The 19,783-nt window shown below is 42.3% G+C and overlaps 5 non-coding genes across 5 annotated transcripts; all 5 read right to left on the bottom strand.

Annotated features, from left to right (window-relative positions):
* Positions 1–4,235: 4,235 nt before the first annotated feature.
* trnag-gcc lies at positions 4,236–4,306 on the bottom strand. The gene has a single exon. It is a non-coding gene; the product is annotated as a tRNA-Gly (tRNA).
* Positions 4,307–7,479: 3,173 nt separating this feature from the next.
* trnag-gcc lies at positions 7,480–7,554 on the bottom strand. Its single transcript has one exon. It is a non-coding gene; the product is annotated as a tRNA-Gly (tRNA).
* Positions 7,555–10,682: 3,128 nt separating this feature from the next.
* trnag-gcc lies at positions 10,683–10,754 on the bottom strand. The gene has a single exon. It is a non-coding gene; the product is annotated as a tRNA-Gly (tRNA).
* Positions 10,755–13,875: 3,121 nt separating this feature from the next.
* Positions 13,876–13,950, bottom strand: trnag-gcc. Its single transcript has one exon. It is a non-coding gene; the product is annotated as a tRNA-Gly (tRNA).
* Positions 13,951–15,744: 1,794 nt separating this feature from the next.
* trnag-gcc lies at positions 15,745–15,819 on the bottom strand. The gene has a single exon. It is a non-coding gene; the product is annotated as a tRNA-Gly (tRNA).
* Positions 15,820–19,783: the final 3,964 nt, after the last annotated feature.

Here is a 19,783-nt window from a genome sequence, read left to right as displayed (position 1 = left end):
GTTTCCGTGTGGCAGCGAAATTCTTCCAGTCTCTATCAGGAAGGTATTATTGACCAATGTTAAAGTTAAAAAAAAAACAATGACATTCGCAGCTATTTTATGAGTAGAACTTAATTTCATGTTCAATTTTAAGGACAGCTAAACCAGGTTGTGTTCTCGTCCGCCACTGCATGAGGCAATGGTTCTGCCAGCATTGGCGGGAATCGAACCGGGTCTCCGCGTGGCAGGCGAGAATTCTACCACTGAACCACCAAGGACCGCCACGTGGGCTGGGTGTGCCATTGTGCTAGAGTCAAACCCCTGAAAGACACTCCGTTCAGTCTGTGTATTTGAGAAGCGAACCCGTTGGAGAACAGCACGCTCATTTACCAGTGAACCATGGTTTATCGTTGTTATAAGTTAAATAAGTCCTGGTAGGAATGCATATGTCCTCACAGAAACTGATATATGATGTTACCGTTTCTGTGGCAGCAGCTTCAAAGACAGTCCCAAAGGTGAGAGAGAAACAGGTTTGTAAGTTTGTCTCTGTTTCGTTAGACCATTGTTTACAATCCTAAGCACAGGTATAGCTGTTTTCAGCTCTTATCTGTGGAGTCGTTATGAGAGGAACAAAGCAGTAAACAGGAGCTCCCAAAGCAGCTAATTGGACAGACTGATGAGTCACGTGACCGAAAAGGAAGAGAGAAGTCCCTTTAGCAAAACATGCTTTAGCGTTAAGAAGAGTTTTAAAGACTAATAATTCTGAAAAAAGGAAACCTCATTTCAGAGAACAGCACGCTCATTTACCAGTGAACCATGGTTTGTCGTTGTTATAAGTTAAATAAGTCCTGGTAGGAATGCATATGTCCTCACAGAAACTGATATATGATGTTACCGTTTCTGTGGCAGCAGCTTCAAAGACAGTCCCAAAGGTGAGAGAGAAACAGGTTTGTAAGGTTGTCTCTGTTTCGTTAGTCCATTGTTTTACAATCCTAAGCACAGGTATAGCTGTTTTCAGCTCTTATCTGTAGGTCGTTATGAGAGGAACCAAGCAGTAAACAGGAGCTCCCAAAGCAGCTCGTTGGACAGACTGATGAATCACGTGACTGAAAAGGAAGACGAAAGTTCCTTAAGCAAAACATGCTTTAGTGTTAAGAAGAGTTTTAAAGACTCACAATTCTGAAATAATGGTAACTTTTTTTTTTTTTAATTGGCGGGAATCGGTCACGGGTTTCCCGTGTGGCAGGCGAGAATTCTTCCAGTCTCTATCAGGAAGGTATTATTGACCAATGTTAAAGTAAAAAAAAAAAAAACAATGACATTCGCAGCTATTTTATGAGTAGAACTTAATTTCATGTTCAATTTTAAGGACAGCTAAACCAGGTTGTGTTCTCGTCCGCCACTGCATAGAGCAATGGTTCTGCCAGCATTGGCGGGAATCGAACCGGGTCTCCGCGTGGCAGGCGAGAATTCTACCACTGAACCACCAAGGACGGCCACGTGGGCTGGGTGTGCCATTGTGCTGAAGTCAAACCCCTGAAAGACACTCCGTTCAGTCTGTGTATTTTTTGAAGCGAACCCGTTGGAGAACAGCACGCTCATTTACCAGTGAACCATGGTTTATCGTTGTTATAAGTTAAATAAGTCCTGGTAGGAATGCATATGTCCTCACAGAAACTGATATATGATGTTACCGTTTCTGTGGCAGCAGCTTCAAAGACAGTCCCAAAGGTGAGAGAGAAACAGGTTTGTAAGTTTGTCTCTGTTTCGTTAGACCATTGTTTTACAATCCTAAGCACAGGTATAGCTGTTTTCAGCTCTTATCTGTGGAGTCGTTATGAGAGGAACAAAGCAGTAAACAGGAGCTCCCAAAGCAGCTAATTGGACAGACTGATGAGTCACGTGACCGAAAAGGAAGAGAGAAGTCCCTTTAGCAAAACATGCTTTAGCGTTAAGAAGAGTTTTAAAGACTAATAATTCTGAAAAAAGGAAACCTCATTTCAGAGAACAGCACGCTCATTTACCAGTGAACCATGGTTTTGTCGTTGTTATAAGTTAAATAAGTCCTGGTAGGAATGCATATGTCCTCACAGAAACTGATATATGATGTTACCGTTTCTGTGGCAGCAGCTTCAAAGACAGTCCCAAAGGTGAGAGAGAAACAGGTTTGTAAGTTTGTCTCTGTTTCGTTAGACCATTGTTTTACAATCCTAAGCACAGGTATAGCTGTTTTCAGCTCTTATCTGTAGGTCGTTATGAGAGGAACAAAGCAGTAAACAGGAGCTCCCAAAGCAGCTAATTGGACAGACTGATGAGTCACGTGACTGAAAAGGAAGAGAAGTCCCTTTAGCAAAACATGCTTTAGCGTTAAGAAGAGTTTTAAAGACTAATAATTCTGAAAAAGGAAACCTCATTTCAGAGAACAGCAAGCTCATTTACCAGTGAACCATGGTTTGCCGTTGTTATAAGTTAAATAAGTCCTGGTAGGAATGCATATGTCCTCACAGAAACTGATATATGATGTTACCGTTTCTGTGGCAGCAGCTTCAAAGACAGTCCCAAAGGTGAGAGAAACAGGTTTTTGTAGGTTTGTCTCTGTTTCGTTAGTCCATTGTTTTACAATCCTAAGCACAGGTATAGCTGTTTTCAGCTCTTATCTGTGAGTCGTTATGAGATGGACCAAGCAGTAAACAGGAGCTCCCAAAGCAGCTCGTTGGACAGACTGATGAATCACGTGACTGAAAAGGAAAGCGAAAGTTCCTTAAGCAAAACATGCTTTAGTGTTAAGAAGAGTTTTAAAGACTCACAATTCTGAAATAATGGTAACCTTTTTTTTTTTTTAATTGGCGGGAATCGGTAACGGGTTTCCGTGTGGTGGCGAGAATTCTTCCAGTCTCTATCAGGAAGGTATTATTGACCAATGTTAAATAAAAAAAAAAAAAACAATGACATTCGCAGGTATTTTATGAGTAGAACTTAATTTCAGGTTCAATTTTAAGGAGAGCTAAACCAGGTTGTGTTCTCGTCCGCCACTGCATAGGCAATGGTTTTGCCAGCATTGGCGGGAATCGAACCGGGTCTCCGCGTGGCAGGCGAGAATTCTACCACTGAACCACCAAGGACCGCCACGTGGGCGGGGTGTGCCATTGTGCTAGAGTCAAACCCTGAAAGACACTCCGTTCAGTCTGTGTATTTTGGGAAGCGAACCCGTTGGAGAACAGCACGCTCATTTACCAGTGAACCATGGTTTGTCGTTGTTATAAGTTAAATAAGTCCTGGTAGGAATGCATATTTCCTCACAGAAACTGATATATGATGTTACCGTTTCTGTGGCAGCAGCTTCAAAGACAGTCCCAAAGGTGAGAGAGAAACAGGTTTGTAAGTTTGTCTCTGTTTCGTTAGACCATTGTTTTACAATCCTAAGCACAGGTATAGCTGTTTTCAGCTCTTATCTGTGGAGTCGTTATGAGAGGAACCAAGCAGTAAACAGGAGCTCCCAAAGCAGCTAATTGGACAGACTGATGAGTCACGTGACCGAAAAGGAAGAGAAGTCCCTTTAGCAAAACATGCTTTAGCGTTAAGAAGAGTTTTAAAGACTAATAATTCTGAAAAAAGAAACCTCATTTCAGAGAACAGCACGCTCATTTACCAGTGAACCATGGTTTGTCGTTGTTATAAGTTAAATAAGTCCTGGTAGGAATGCATATGTCCTCACAGAAACTGATATATGATGTTACCGTTTCTGTGGCAGCAGCTTCAAAGACAGTCCCAAAGGTGAGAGAGAAACAGGTTTGTAAGGTTGTCTCTGTTTCGTTAGTCCATTGTTTTACAATCCTAAGCACAGGTATAGCTGTTTTCAGCTCTTATCTGTAGGTCGTTATGAGAGGAACCAAGCAGTAAACAGGAGCTCCCAAAGCAGCTCGTTGGACAGACTGATGAATCACGTGACTGAAAAGGAAGACGAAAGTTCCTTAAGCAAAACATGCTTTAGTGTTAAGAAGAGTTTTAAAGACTCACAATTCTGAAATAATGGTAACCTTTTTTTAATTGGCGGGAATCGGTCACGGGTTTCCGTGTGGCAGGCGAGAATTCTTCCAGTCTCTATCAGGAAGGTATTATTGACCAATGTTAAAGTTAAAAAAAAACAATGACATTCGCAGCTATTTTATGAGTAGAACTTAATTTCATGTTCAATTTTAAGGACAGCTAAACCAGGTTGTGTTCTCGTCCGCCACTGCACAGGCAATGGTTCTGCCAGCATTGGCCGGGAATCGAACCCGGGTCTCCCGCGTGGCAGGCGAGAATTCTACCACTGAACCACCAAGGACGGCCACGTGGGCTGGGTGTGCCATTGTGCTAGAGTCAAACCCCTGAAAGACACTCCGTTCAGTCTGTGTATTTTGAGAAGCGAACCCCGTTGGAGAACAGCACGCTCATTTACCAGTGAACCATGGTTTGTCGTTGTTATAAGTTAAATAAGTCCTGGTAGGAATGCATATGTCCTCACAGAAACTGATATATGATGTTACCGTTTCTGTGGCAGCAGCTTCAAAGACAGTCCCAAAGGTGAGAGAGAACAGGTTTGTAAGTTTGTCTCTGTTTCGTTAGACCATTGTTTTACAATCCTAAGCACAGGTATAGCTGTTTTCAGCTCTTATCTGTGGAGTCGTTATGAGAGGAACAAAGCAGTAAACAGGAGCTCCCAAAGCAGCTAATTGGACAGACTGATGAGTCACGTGACCGAAAAGGAAAGAGAAGTCCCTTTAGCAAAACATGCTTTAGCTTTAAGAAGAGTTTTAAAGACTAATAATTCTGAAAAAGGAAACCTCATTTCAGAGAACAGCACGCTCATTTACCAGTGAACCATGGTTTGTCGTTGTTATAAGTTAAATAAGTCCTGGTAGGAATGCATATGTCCTCACAGAAACTGATATATGATGTTACCGTTTCTGTGGCAGCAGCTTCAAAGACAGTCCCAAAGGTGAGAGAGAAACAGGTTTGTAAGTTTGTCTCTGTTTCGTTAGACCATTGTTTTACAATCCTAAGCACAGGTATAGCTGTTTTCAGCTCTTATCTGTAGGTCGTTATGAGAGGAACCAAGCAGTAAACAGGAGCTCCCAAAGCAGCTAATTGGACAGACTGATGAGTCACGTGACTGAAAGGAAGAGAGAAGTCCTTTAGCAAAACATGCTTTAGCGTTAAGAAGAGTTTTAAAGACTAATAATTCTGAAAAAAGAAAACCTCATTTCAGAGAACAGCAAGCTCATTTACCAGTGAACCATGGTTTGCCGTTGTTATAAGTTAAATAAGTCCTGGTAGGAATGCATATGTCCTCACAGAAACTGATATATGATGTTACCGTTTCTGTGGCAGCAGCTTCAAAGACAGTCCCAAAGGTGAGAGAGAAACAGGTTTGTAAGGTTGTCTCTGTTTCGTTAGTCCATTGTTTTACAATCCTAAGCACAGGTATAGCTGTTTTCAGCTCTTATCTGTAGAGTCGTTATGAGATGGACCAAGCAGTAAACAGGAGCTCCCAAAGCAGCTCGTTGGACAGACTGATGAATCACGTGACTGAAAAGGAAGACGAAAGTTCCTTAAGCAAAACATGCTTTAGTGTTAAGAAGAGTTTTAAAGACTCACAATTCTGAAATAATGGTAACCTTTTTTTTTTTAATTGGCGGGAATCGGTCACGGGTTTCCGTGTGGCAGGCGAAATTCTTCCAGTCTCTATCAGGAAGGTATTATTGACCAATGTTAAATAAAAAAAAAAAACAATGACATTCGCAGGTATTTTATGAGTAGAACTTAATTTCAGGTTCAATTTTAAGGAGAGCTAAACCAGGTTGTGTTCTCGTCCGCCACTGCATGAGGCAATGGTTTTGCCAGCATTGGCGGGAATCGAACCGGGTCTCCGCGTGGCAGGCGAGAATTCTACCACTGAACCACCAAGGACCGCCACGTGGGCGGGTGTGCCATTGTGCTGAAGTCAAACCCCTGAAAGACACTCCGTTCAGTCTGTGTATTTTGGGAAGCGAATCCCTTTGGAGAACAGCAAGCTCATTTACCAGTGAACCATGGTTTGTCGTTGTTATAAGTTAAATAAGTCCTGGTAGGAATGCATATGTCCTCACAGAAACTGATATATGATGTTACCGTTTCTGTGGCAGCAGCTTCAAAGACAGTCCCAAAGGTGAGAGAGAAACAGGTTTGTAAGTTTGTCTCTGTTTCGTTAGACCATTGTTTTACAATCCTAAGCACAGGTATAGCTGTTTTCAGCTCTTATCTGTAGAGTCGTTATGAGAGGAACCAAGCAGTAAACAGGAGCTCCCAAAGCAGCTAATTGGACAGACTGATGAGTCACGTGACCGAAAAGGAAGAGAGAAGTCCCTTTAGCAAAACATGCTTTAGCGTTAAGAAGAGTTTTAAAGACTCACAATTCTGAAATAATGGTAACCTTTTTTTTTTTAATTGGCGGGAATTTACCGGGTTTCCATGTGGCAGGCGAGAATTCTTCCAGTCTCTATCAGGAAGGTATTATTGACCAATGTTAAATTCAAAGAAAAAAACATGATGTTACCGTTTCTGTGCAGCATTCACAGGTATTTTATGAGTAGAACTTAATTTCAGGTTCAAGTTTTTCTGGAGAGCTAAACCAGGTTGTGTTACAATCCCGCCACTGCATAGCTGCAATGGTTTTGCCAGCATTATGGGAATCGAACCAAGGTAAACAGGCGTGGCAAAGCAGAGAATTGGACCACTGAACCAGTCAAGGACTGAAAACGGAAGAGGTGTGCCATTGTGCAAAAGTCAAACCCTGAAAGACACTCCGTTCAGTCTGTGTATTTTGAAAGCGAACCCGTTGGAGAACAGCATGCTCATTTACCAGTGAACCATGGTTTGTCGTTGTTATAAGTTAAATAAGTCCTGGTAGGAATGCATATTTCCTCACAGAAACTGATATATGATGTTACCGTTTCTGTGGCAGCAGCTTCAAAGACAGTCCCAAAGGTGAGAGAGAAACAGGTTTGTAAGGTTGTCTCTGTTTCGTTAGTCCATTGTTTTACAATCCTAAGCACAGGTATAGCTGTTTTCAGCTCTTATCTGTAGAGTCGTTATGAGATGGACCAAGCAGTAAACAGGAGCTCCCAAAGCAGCTCGTTGGACAGACTGATGAATCCCGTGACTGAAAAGGAAGACGAACGTCCCTTTAGCAAAACATGCTTTAGTGTTAAGAAGAGTTTTAAAGACTCACAATTCTGAAATAATGGTAACCTTTTTTTTTTAATTGGCGGGAATCGGTAACTTGGGTTTCCCGTGTGGCAGGCGAAATTCTTCCAGTCTCTATCAGGAAGGTATTATTGACCAATGTTAAATTAAAAAAAAAAAAAACAATGACATTCGCAGGTATTTTATGAGTAGAACTTAATTTCAGGTTCAATTTTAAGGAGAGCTAAACCAGGTTGTGTTCTCGTCCGCCACTGCATAGGCAATGGTTTTGCCAGCATTGGCCGGGAATCGAACCCGGGTCTCCCGCGTGGCAGGCGAGAATTCTACCACTGAACCACCAAGGACCGCCACGTGGGCGGGGTGTGCCATTGTACTAGAGTCAAACCCCTGAAAGACACTCCGTTCAGTCTGTGTGTTTTGGGAAGCGAACCCCGTTGGAGGACAGCACGCTCATTTACCAGTTAACCATGGTTTGTCGTTGTTATAAGTTAAATAAGTCCTGGTAGGAATGCATATTTCCTCACAGAAACTGATATATGATGTTACCGTTTCTGTGGCAGCAGCTTCAAAGACAGTCCCAAAGGTGAGAGAGAAACAGGTTTGTAAGTTTGTCTCTGTTTCGTTAGACCATTGTTTTACAATCCTAAGCACAGGTATAGCTGTTTTCAGCTCTTATCTGTAGGTCGTTATGAGAGGAACAAAGCAGTAAACAGGAGCTCCCAAAGCAGCTAATTGGACAGACTGATGAGTCACGTGGCTGAAAAGGAAGAGAGAAGTCCCTTTAGCAAAACATGCTTTAGCGTTAAGAAGAGTTTTAAAGACTAATAATTCTGAAAAAAGGAAACCTCATTTCAGAGAACAGCACGCTCATTTACCAGTGAACCATGGTTTGCCGTTGTTATAAGTTAAATAAGTCCTGGTAGGAATGCATATGTCCTCACAGAAACTGATATATGATGTTACCGTTTCTGTGGCAGCAGCTTCAAAGACAGTCCCAAAGGTGAGAGAGAAACAGGTTTGTAAGGTTGTCTCTGTTTCGTTAGTCCATTGTTTTACAATCCTAAGCACAGGTATAGCTGTTTTCAGCTCTTATCTGTAGGTCGTTATGAGATGGACCAAGCAGTAAACAGGAGCTCCCAAAGCAGCTCGTTGGACAGACTGATGAGTCACATGACCGAAAAGGAAGAGAGAAGTCCCTTTTGCAAAACATGCTTTAGCGTTAAGAAGAGTTTTAAAGACTCACAATTCTGAAATAATGGTAACCTTTTTTTTTAATTGGCGGGAATCGGTCACGGGTTTCCGATGTGGCAGGCGAAATTCTTCCAGTCTCTATCAGGAAGGTATTATTGACCAATGTTAAAGTAAAAAAAAAAACAATGACATTCGCAGCTATTTTATGAGTAGAACTTAATTTCATGTTCAATTTTAAGGAGAGCTAAACCAGGTTGTGTTCTCGTCCGCCACTGCATAGGCAATGGTTTTGCCAGCATTGGCGGGAATCGAACCGGGTCTCCGCGTGGCAGGCGAGAATTCTACCACTGAACCACCAAGGACCGCCACGTGGGCGGGGTGTGCCATTGTGCTAGAGTCAAACCCCTGAAAGACACTCCGTTCAGTCTGTGTATTTTGGGAAGCGAACCCCTTTGGAGAACAGCAAGCTCATTTACCAGTGAACCATGGTTTGCCGTTGTTATAAGTTAAATAAGTCCTGGTAGGAATGCATATGTCCTCACAGAAACTGATATATGATGTTACCGTTTCTGTGGCAGCAGCTTCAAAGACAGTCCCAAAGGTGAGAGAGAAACAGGTTTGTAAGTTTGTCTCTGTTTCGTTAGACCATTGTTTTACAATCCTAAGCACAGGTATAGCTGTTTTCAGCTCTTATCTGTAGGTCGTTATGAGAGGAACCAAGCAGTAAACAGGAGCTCCCAAAGCAGCTAATTGGACAGACTGATGAGTCACGTGACTGAAAAGGAAGAGAGAAAGTTCCTTAAGCAAAACATGCTTTAGTGTTAAGAAGAGTTTTAAAGACTCACAATTCTGAAATAATGGTAACCTTTTTTTTTAATTGGCCGGGAATCGGTCACGGGTTTCCCGTGTGGCAGGCGAGAATTCTTCCAGTCTCTATCAGGAAGGTATTATTGACCAATGTTAAAGTTAAAAAAAAACAATGACATTCGCAGCTATTTTATGAGTAGAACTTAATTTCATGTTCAATTTTAAGGACAGCTAAACCAGGTTGTGTTCTCGTCCGCCACTGCATAGGCAATGGTTCTGCCAGCATTGGCCGGGAATCGAACAGGTTTGTAAGGTTGTCTCTGTTTCGTTAGTCCATTGTTTTACAATCCTAAGCACAGGTATAGCTGTTTTCAGCTCTTATCTGTAGGTCGTTATGAGAGTTATGATTTTGGGAAGCGAACCCCTTTGGAGAACAGCAAGCTCATTTACCAGTGAACCATGGTTTGCCGTTGTTATAAGTTAAATAAGTCCTGGTAGGAATGCATATGTCCTCACAGAAACTGATATATGATGTTACCGTTTCTGTGGCAGCAGCTTCAAAGACAGTCCCAAAGGTGAGAGAGAAACAGGTTTGTAAGTTTGTCTCTGTTTCGTTAGACCATTGTTTTACAATCCTAAGCATAGGTATAGCTGTTTTCAGCTCTTATCTGTAGGTCGTTATGAGAGGAACCAAGCAGTAAACAGGAGCTCCCAAAGCAGCTAATTGGACAGACTGATGAGTCACATGACCGAAAAGGAAGAGAGAAGTCCCTTTAGCAAAACATGCTTTAGCGTTAAGAAGAGTTTTAAAGACTAATAATTCTGAAAAAAGGAAACCTCATTTCAGAGAACAGCACGCTCATTTACCAGTGAACCATGGTTTGTCGTTGTTATAAGTTAAATAAGTCCTGGTAGGAATGCATATGTCCTCACAGAAACTGATATATGATGTTACCGTTTCTGTGGCAGCAGCTTCAAAGACAGTCCCAAAGGTGAGAGAGAAACAGGTTTGTAAGGTTGTCTCTGTTTCGTTAGTCCATTGTTTTACAATCCTAAGCACAGGTATAGCTGTTTTCAGCTCTTATCTGTAGGTCGTTATGAGAGGAACCAAGCAGTAAACAGGAGCTCCCAAAGCAGCTCGTTGGACAGACTGATGAATCACGTGACTGAAAAGGAAGACGAAAGTTCCTTAAGCAAAACATGCTTTAGTGTTAAGAAGAGTTTTAAAGACTCACAATTCTGAAATAATGGTAACCTTTTTTTTTAATTGGCCGGGAATCGGTCACGGGTTTCCCGTGTGGCAGGCGAGAATTCTTCCAGTCTCTATCAGGAAGGTATTATTGACCAATGTTAAAGTAAAAAAAAAACAATGACATTCGCAGCTATTTTATGAGTAGAACTTAATTTCATGTTCAATTTTAAGGACAGCTAAACCAGGTTGTGTTCTCGTCCGCCACTGCATAGGCAATGGTTCTGCCAGCATTGGCCGGGAATCGAACCCGGGTCTCCCGCGTGGCAGGCGAGGAATTCTACCACTGAACCACCAAGGACGGCCACGTGGGCTGGGTGTGCCATTGTGCTAGAGTCAAACCCCTGAAAGACACTCCGTTCAGTCTGTGTATTTTGAGAAGCGAACCCCGTTGGAGAACAGCACGCTCATTTACCAGTGAACCATGGTTTGTCGTTGTTATAAGTTAAATAAGTCCTGGTAGGAATGCATATGTCCTCACAGAAACTGATATATGATGTTACCGTTTCTGTGGCAGCAGCTTCAAAGACAGTCCCAAAGGTGAGAGAGAAACAGGTTTGTAAGTTTGTCTCTGTTTCGTTAGACCATTGTTTTACAATCCTAAGCACAGGTATAGCTGTTTTCAGCTCTTATCTGTAGGTCGTTATGAGAGGAACAAAGCAGTAAACAGGAGCTCCCAAAGCAGCTAATTGGACAGACTGATGAGTCACGTGACCGAAAAGGAAGAGAAGTCCTTTAGCAAAACATGCTTTAGCGTTAAGAAGAGTTTTAAAGACTAATAATTCTGAAAAAAGGAAACCTCATTTCAGAGAACAGCACGCTCATTTACCAGTGAACCATGGTTTGTCGTTGTTATAAGTTAAATAAGTCCTGGTAGGAATGCATATGTCCTCACAGAAACTGATATATGATGTTACCGTTTCTGTGGCAGCAGCTTCAAAGACAGTCCCAAAGGTGAGAGAGAAACAGGTTTGTAAGGTTGTCTCTGTTTCGTTAGTCCATTGTTTTACAATCCTAAGCACAGGTATAGCTGTTTTCAGCTCTTATCTGTAGGTCGTTATGAGAGGAACCAAGCAGTAAACAGGAGCTCCCAAAGCAGCTCGTTGGACAGACTGATGAATCACGTGTCTGAAAAGGAAGACGAAAGTTCCTTAAGCAAAACATGCTTTAGTGTTAAGAAGAGTTTTAAAGACTCACAATTCTGAAATAATGGTAACCTTTTTTTTTTAATTGGCCGGGAATCGGTAACGGGTTCCCGTGTGGCAGGCGAGAATTCTTCCAGTCTCTATCAGGAAGGTATTATTGACCAATGTTAAATAAAAAAAAAAAAAACAAAGACATTCGCAGGTATTTTATGAGTAGAACTTAATTTCATGTTCAATTTTAAGGACAGCTAAACCAGGTTGTGTTCTCGTCCGCCACTGCATAGGCAATGGTTTTGCCAGCATTGGCCGGGAATCGAACCGGGTCTGCCGCGTGGCAGGCGAGAATTCTACCACTGAACCACCAAGGACCGCCACGTGGGTGGGGTGTGCCATTGTGCTAGAGTCAAACCCCTGAAAGACACTCCGTTCAGTCTGTGTATTTTGGGAAGCGAACCCCTTTGGAGAACAGCATGCTCATTTACCAGTGAACCATGGTTTGTCGTTGTTATAAGTTAAATAAGTCCTGGTAGGAATGCATATTTCCTCACAGAAACTGATATATGATGTTACCGTTTCTGTGGCAGCAGCTTCAAAGACAGTCCCAAAGGTGAGAGAGAAACAGGTTTGTAAGTTTGTCTCTGTTTCGTTAGACCATTGTTTTACAATCCTAAGCACAGGTATAGCTGTTTTCAGCTCTTATCTGTAGGTCGTTATGAGAGGAACCAAGCAGTAAACAGGAGCTCCCAAAGCAGCTAATTGGACAGACTGATGAGTCACGTGACCGAAAAGGAAGAGAGAAGTCCCTTTAGCAAAACATGCTTTAGCGTTAAGAAGAGTTTTAAAGACTAATAATTCTGAAAAAAGGAAACCTCATTTCAGAGAACAGCACGCTCATTTACCAGTGAACCAAGGTTTGTCGTTGTTATAAGTTAAATAAGTCCTGGTAGGAATGCATATGTCTTCACAGAAACTGATTTAATGATGTTACCGTTTCTGTGGCAGCAGCTTCAAAGACAGTCCCAAAGGTGAGAGAGAAACAGGTTTGTAAGGTTGTCTCTGTTTCGTTAGTCCATTGTTTTACAATCCTAAGCACAGGTATAGCTGTTTTCAGCTCTTATCTGTAGGTCGTTATGAGATGGCCCAAGCAGCTAGTTGGACAGACTGATGAATCACGTGACTGAAAAGGAAGACGAAAGTTCCTTAAGCAAAACATGCTTTAGTGTTATGAAGAGTTTTAAAGACTCACAATTCTGAAATAATGGTAACCTTTTTTTAATTGGCGGGAATCGGTCACGGGTTTCCGATGTGGCAGCGAGAATTCTTCCAGTCTCTATCAGGAAGGTATTATTGACCAATGTTAAAGTAAAAAAAAAAAACAATGACATTCGCAGCTATTTTATGAGTAGAACTTAATTTCAGGTTCAATTTTAAGGAGAGCTAAACCAGGTTGTGTTCTCGTCCGCCACTGCATAGGCAATGGTTTTGCCAGCATTGGCGGGAATCGAACCGGGTCTCCCGCGTGGCAGGCGAGAATTCTACCACTGAACCACCAAGGACCGCCACGTGGGCGGGGGTGTGCCATTGTGCTAGAGTCAAACCCCTGAAAGACACTCCGTTCAGTCTGTGTATTTTGGGAAGCGAACCCCGTTGGAGAACAGCATGCTCATTTACCAGTGAACCATGGTTTGTCGTTGTTATAAGTTAAATAAGTCCTGGTAGGAATGCATATGTCCTCACAGAAACTGATATATGATGTTACCGTTTCTGTGGCAGCAGCTTCAAAGACAGTCCCAAAGGTGAGAGAGAAACAGGTTTGTAAGTTTGTCTCTGTTTCGTTAGTCCATTGTTTTACAATCCTAAGCACAGGTATAGCTGTTTTCAGCTCTTATCTGTAGGTCGTTATGAGAGGAACCAAGCAGTAAACAGGAGCTCCCAAAGCAGCTAATTGGACAGACTGATGAATCACGTGACTGAAAAGGAAGACGAACGTCCCTTAAGCAAAACATGCTTTAGTGTTAAGAAGAGTTTTAAAGACTCACAATTCTGAAATAATGGTAACCTTTTTTTTTTTAATTGGCCGGGAATCGGTAACGGAAAAAGCGAGAATTCTTCCAGTCTCTATCAGGAAGGTATTATTGACCAATGTTAAAGTAAAAAAAAAAACAATGACATTCGCAGGTATTTTATGAGTAGAACTTAATTTCAGGTTCAATTTTAAGGAGAGCTAAACCAGGTTGTGTTCTCGTCCGCCACTGCAGATTGGTATTTGGTTTTTCCAGCATTGGCCGGGAATCGAACCCGGGTCTCCCGCGTGGCAGGCGAGAATTCTACCACTGAACCACCAAGGACCGCCTTGTGGACGGGGTGTGCCATTGTACTAGAGTCAAACCCCTGAAAGACACTCCGTTCAGTCTGTGTGTTTTGGGAAGAGAACCCCGTTGGAGAACAGCACGCTCATTTACCAGTGAACCATGGTTTGTCGTTGTCCATTGTTTTACAATCCTAAGCACAGGTATAGCTGTTTTCAGCTCTTATCTGTAGGTCGTTATGAGATGGACCAAGCAGTATACAGGAGCTCCCAAAGCAGCTCGTTGGACAGACTGATGAATCACGTGACTGAAAAGGAAGACGAAAGTTCCTTAAGCAAAACATGCTTTAGTGTTAAGAAGAGTTTTAAAGACTCACAATTCTGAAATAATGGTAACCTTTTTTTTTTTAATTGGCCGGGAATCGGTCACGGGTTTCCCGTGTGGCAGGCGAGAATTCTTCCAGTCTCTATCAGGAAGGTATTATTGACCAATGTTAAATTAAAAAATAAAACAATGACATTTGCAGCTATTTTATGAGTAGAACTTAATTTCAGGTTCAATTTTAAGGACAGCTAAACCAGGTTGTGTTCTCGTCCGCCACTGCATAGGCAATGGTTCTGCCAGCATTGGCGGGAATCGAACCCGGGTCTCCGCGTGGCAGGCGAGAATTCTACCACTGAACCACCAAGGACCGCCACGTGGGCGGGGTGTGCCATTGTGCTAAGTCAAACCCCTGAAAGACACTCCGTTCAGTCTGTGTTTTTTGAAGCGAACCCCGTTGGAGAACAGCATGCTCATTTACCAGTGAACCATGGTTTGTCGTTGTTATAAGTTAAATAAGTCCTGGTAGGAATGCATATTTCCTCACAGAAACTGATATATGATGTTACCGTTTCTGTGGCAGCAGCTTCAAAAGACAGTCCCAAAGGTGAGAGAGAAACAGGTTTGTAAGTTTGTCTCTGTTTCGTTAGACCATTGTTTTACAATCCTAAGCACAGGTATAGCTGTTTTCAGCTCTTATCTGTAGGTCGTTATGAGAGGAACCAAGCAGTAAACAGGAGCTCCCAAAGCAGCTAATTGGACAGACTGATGAGTCACGTGACCGAAAAGGAAGAGAAGTCCCTTTAGCAAAACATGCTTTAGCGTTAAGAAGAGTTTTAAAGACTAATAATTCTGAAAAAAGGAAACCTCATTTCAGAGAACAGCACGCTCATTTACCAGTGAACCAAGGTTTGTCGTTGTTATAAGTTAAATAAGTCCTGGTAGGAATGCATATGTCTTCACAGAAACTGATTTAATGATGTTACCGTTTCTGTGGCAGCAGCTTCAAAGACAGTCCCAAAGGTGAGAGAGAAACAGGTTTGTAAGGTTGTCTCTGTTTCGTTAGTCCATTGTTTTACAATCCTAAGCACAGGTATAGCTGTTTTCAGCTCTTATCTGTAGGTCGTTATGAGATGGCCCAAGCAGTAAACAGGAGCTCCCAAAGCAGCTCGTTGGACAGACTGATGAATCACGTGTCTGAAAAGGAAGACGAAAGTTCCTTAAGCAAAACATGCTTTAGTGTTAAGAAGAGTTTTAAAGACTCACAATTCTGAAATAATGGTAACCTTTTTTTTTTTTTAATTGGCCGGGAATCGGTAACGGGTTTCCCGTGTGGCAGGCGAGAATTCTTCCAGTCTCTATCAGGAAGGTATTATTGACCAATGTTAAATTAAAAAAAAAAAAACAATGACATTCGCAGCTATTTTATGAGTAGAACTTAATTTCAGGTTCAATTTTAAGGACAGCTAAACCAGGTTGTGTTCTCGTCCGCCACTGCATAGGCAATGGTTCTGCCAGCATTGGCCGGGAATCGAACCCGGGTCTCCCGCGTGGCAGGCGAGAATTCTACCACTGAACCACCAAGGACCGCCACGTGGGCGGGGTGTGCCATTGTGCTAGAGTCAAACCCCTGAAAGACACTCCGTTCAGTCTGTGTATTTTGGGAAGCGAACCCCGTTGGAGAACAGCACGCTCATTTACCAGTGAACCATGGTTTGTCGTTGTTATAAGTTAAATAAGTCCTGGTAGGAATGCATATTTCCTCACAGAAACTGATATATGATGTTACCGTTTCTGTGGCAGCAGCTTCAAAGACAGTCCCAAAGGTGAGAGAAACAGGTTTGTAAGTTTGTCTCTGTTTCGTTAGACCATTGTTTTACAATCCTAAGCACAGGTATAGCTGTTTTCAGCTCTTATCTGTAGGTCGTTATGAGAGGAACCAAGCAGTAAACAGGAGCTCCCAAAGCAGCTAATTGGACAGACTGATGAGTCACGTGACCGAAAAGGAAAGAGAAGTCCTTTAGCAAAACATGCTTTAGCGTTAAGAAGAGTTTTAAAGACTAATAATTCTGAAAAAGAAACCTCATTTCAGAGAACAGCACGCTCATTTACCAGTGAACCATGGTTTGTCGTTGTTATAAGTTAAATAAGTCCTGGTAGGAATGCATATGTCCTCACAGAAACTGATTATATGATGTTACCGTTTCTGTGGCAGCAGCTTCAAAGACAGTCCCAAAGGTGAGAGAGAAACAGGTTTGTAAGGTTGTCTCTGTTTCGTTAGTCCATTGTTTTACAATCCTAAGCACAGGTATAGCTGTTTTCAGCTCTTATCTGTAGGTCGTTATGAGATGGACCAAGCAGTAAACAGGAGCTCCCAAAGCAGCTCGTTGGACAGACTGATGAATCACGTGACTGAAAAAGGAAGGCGAAAGTTCCTTAAGCAAAACATGCTTTAGTGTTAAGAAGAGTTTTAAAGACTCACAATTCTGAAATAATGGTAACCTTTTTTTAATTGGCGGGAATCGGTAGCGGGTTCCCGTGTGGCAGCGAAATTCTTCAGTCTCTATCAGGAAGGTATTATTGACCAATGTTAAATAAAAAAAAAAAACAATGACATTCGCAGGTATTTTATGAGTAGAACTTAATTTCAGGTTCAATTTTAAGGACAGCTAAACCAGGTTGTGTTCTCGTCCGCCACTGCATAGGCAATGGTTTTGCCAGCATTGGCGAGGTCGAACCGGGTCTCCGCGTGGCAGGCGAGAATTCTACCACTGAACCACCAAGGACCGCCACGTGGGCGGGGTGTGCCATTGTGCTAGAAGTCAAACCCCTGAAAGACACTCCGTTCAGTCTGTGTATTTTGGGAAGCGAACCCGTTGGAGAACAGCATGCTCATTTACCAGTGAACCATGGTTTGTCGTTGTTATAAGTTAAATAAGTCCTGGTAGGAATGCATATTTCCTCACAGAAACTGATATATGATGTTACCGTTTCTGTGGCAGCAGCTTCAAAGACAGTCCCAAAGGTGAGAGAGAAACAGGTTTGTAAGTTTGTCTCTGTTTCGTTAGACCATTGTTTTACAATCCTAAGCACAGGTATAGCTGTTTTCAGCTCTTATCTGTGAGTCGTTATGAGAGGAACCAAGCAGTAAACAGGAGCTCCCAAAGCAGCTAATTGGACAGACTGATGAGTCACGTGACCGAAAAGGAAGAGAGAAGTCCCTTTAGCAAAACATGCTTTAGCGTTAAGAAGAGTTTTAAAGACTAATAATTCTGAAAAAAGGAAACCTCATTTCAGAGAACAGCACGCTCATTTACCAGTGAACCATGGTTTGTCGTTGTTATAAGTTAAATAAGTCCTGGTAGGAATGCATATGTCCTCACAGAAACTGATTATATGATGTTACCGTTTCTGTGGCAGCAGCTTCAAAGACAGTCCCAAAGGTGAGAGAGAACCAGGTTTGTAAGGTTGTCTCTGTTTCGTTAGTCCATTGTTTTACAATCCTAAGCACAGGTATAGCTGTTTTCAGCTCTTATCTGTAGGTCGTTATGAGATGGACCAAGCAGTAAACAGGAGCTCCCAAAGCAGCTCGTTGGACAGACTGATGAATCACGTGACTGAAAAAGGAAGGCGAACGTCCCTTAAGCAAAACATGCTTTAGTGTTAAGAAGAGTTTTAAAGACTCACAATTCTGAAATAATGGTAACCTTTTTTTTTAATTGGCTGGGAATCGGTAACGGGTTCCCGTGTGGCAGGCGAGAATTCTTCCAGTCTCTATCAGGAAGGTATTATTGACCAATGTTAAATTAAAAAAAAAAAACAATGACATTCGCAGCTATTTTATGAGTAGAACTTAATTTCAGGTTCAATTTTAAGGACAGCTAAACCAGGTTGTGTTCTCGTCCGCCACTGCATAGGCAATGGTTCTGCCAGCATTGGCCGGGAATCGAACCCGGGTCTCCCGCGTGGCAGGGGAGAATTCTACCACTGAACCACCAAGGACCGCCACGTGGACGGGGTGTGCCATTGTACTAGAGTCAAACCCCTGAAAGACACTCCGTTCAGTCTGTGTGTTTTGGGAAGCGAACCCCGTTGGAGAACAGCACGCTCATTTACCAGTGAACCATGGTTTGTCGTTGTTATAAGTTAAATAAGTCCTGGTAGGAATGCATATTTCCTCACAGAAACTGATATATGATGTTACCGTTTCTGTGGCAGCAGCTTCAAAGACAGTCCCAAAGGTGAGAGAGAAACAGGTTTGTAAGTTTGTCTCTGTTTCGTTAGACCATTGTTTTACAATCCTAAGCACAGGTATAGCTGTTTTCAGCTCTTATCTGTAGGTCGTTATATGAGGAACCAAGCAGTAAACAGGAGCTCCCAAAGCAGCTAATTGGACAGACTGATGAGTCACGTGACCGAAAAGGAAGAGAAGTCCCTTAAGCAAAACATGCTTTAGCGTTAAGAAGAGTTTTAAAGACTAATAATTCTGAAAAAGAAACCTCATTTCAGTTGAGAACAGCACGCTCATTTACCAGTGAACCATGGTTTATCGTTGTTATAAGTTAAATAAGTCCTGGTAGGAATGCATATGAGTCCTCACAGAAACTGATATATGATGTTACCGTTTCTGTGGCAGCAGCTTCAAAGACAGTCCCAAAGGTGAGAAACAGGTTTATAAGTTTGTCTCTGTTTCGTTAGACCATTGTTTACAATCCTAAGCACACGGTATGGCTGTTTTCAGCTCTTATCTGCAGGTCGAGGAATGTTCAAACCAACAGTAAACAGGAGCTCCCAAAGCAGCTAATTGGCAGACTGATGGTCTCGCGTGACTGAAAGTGACGTGGGCTGTGTGCCATTGTGCTAGAGTCAAACCCTGAAAGATACTCCGTTCAGTCTGTAATATTTTGAAAAGCGAACCCATTTGGAGAACAGCACGCTCATTTACCAGTGAACCATGGTTTTGTCGTTGTTATAAGTTAAATAAGTCCTGGTAGGAATGCATATGTCCTCACAGAAACTGATATATGATGTTACCGTTTCTGTGGCAGCAGCTTCAAAGACAGTCCCAAGGTGAGAGAAACAGGTTTGTAAGTTTGTCTCTGTTTCGTTAGACCATTGTTTTACAATCCTAAGCACAGGTATAGCTGTTTTCAGCTCTTATCTGTAGGTCGTTATGAGAGAACCAAGCAGTAAACAGGAGCTCCCAAAGCAGCTAATTGGACAGACTGATGAGTCACGTGACCTGAAAAGGATGAAAGAAAGTCCCTTAAGCAAAACATGCTTTAGCGTTAAGAAGAGTTTTAAAGACTAATAATTCTGAAAAAGAAACCTCATTTTCAGAGAACAGCACGCTCATTTACCAGTGAACCATGGTTTGTCGTTTGTTATAAGTTAAATAAGTCCTGGTAGGAATGCATATGTCCTCACAGAAACTGATATATGATGTTACCGTTTCTGTGGCAGCAGCTTCAAGACAGTCCCAAAGGTGAGAGAGAAACAGGTTTGTAAGTTTGTCTCTGTTTCGTTAGTCCATTGTTTTACAATCCTAAGCACAG

Source organism: Puntigrus tetrazona, chromosome 2 (assembly GCF_018831695.1).
Source record: "Puntigrus tetrazona isolate hp1 chromosome 2, ASM1883169v1, whole genome shotgun sequence".
Lineage (NCBI taxonomy): Eukaryota > Metazoa > Chordata > Actinopteri > Cypriniformes > Cyprinidae > Puntigrus > Puntigrus tetrazona.
Note: the sequence above shows the minus strand (reverse complement) of the source record. Positions and strands in the feature narration are given on the sequence as shown.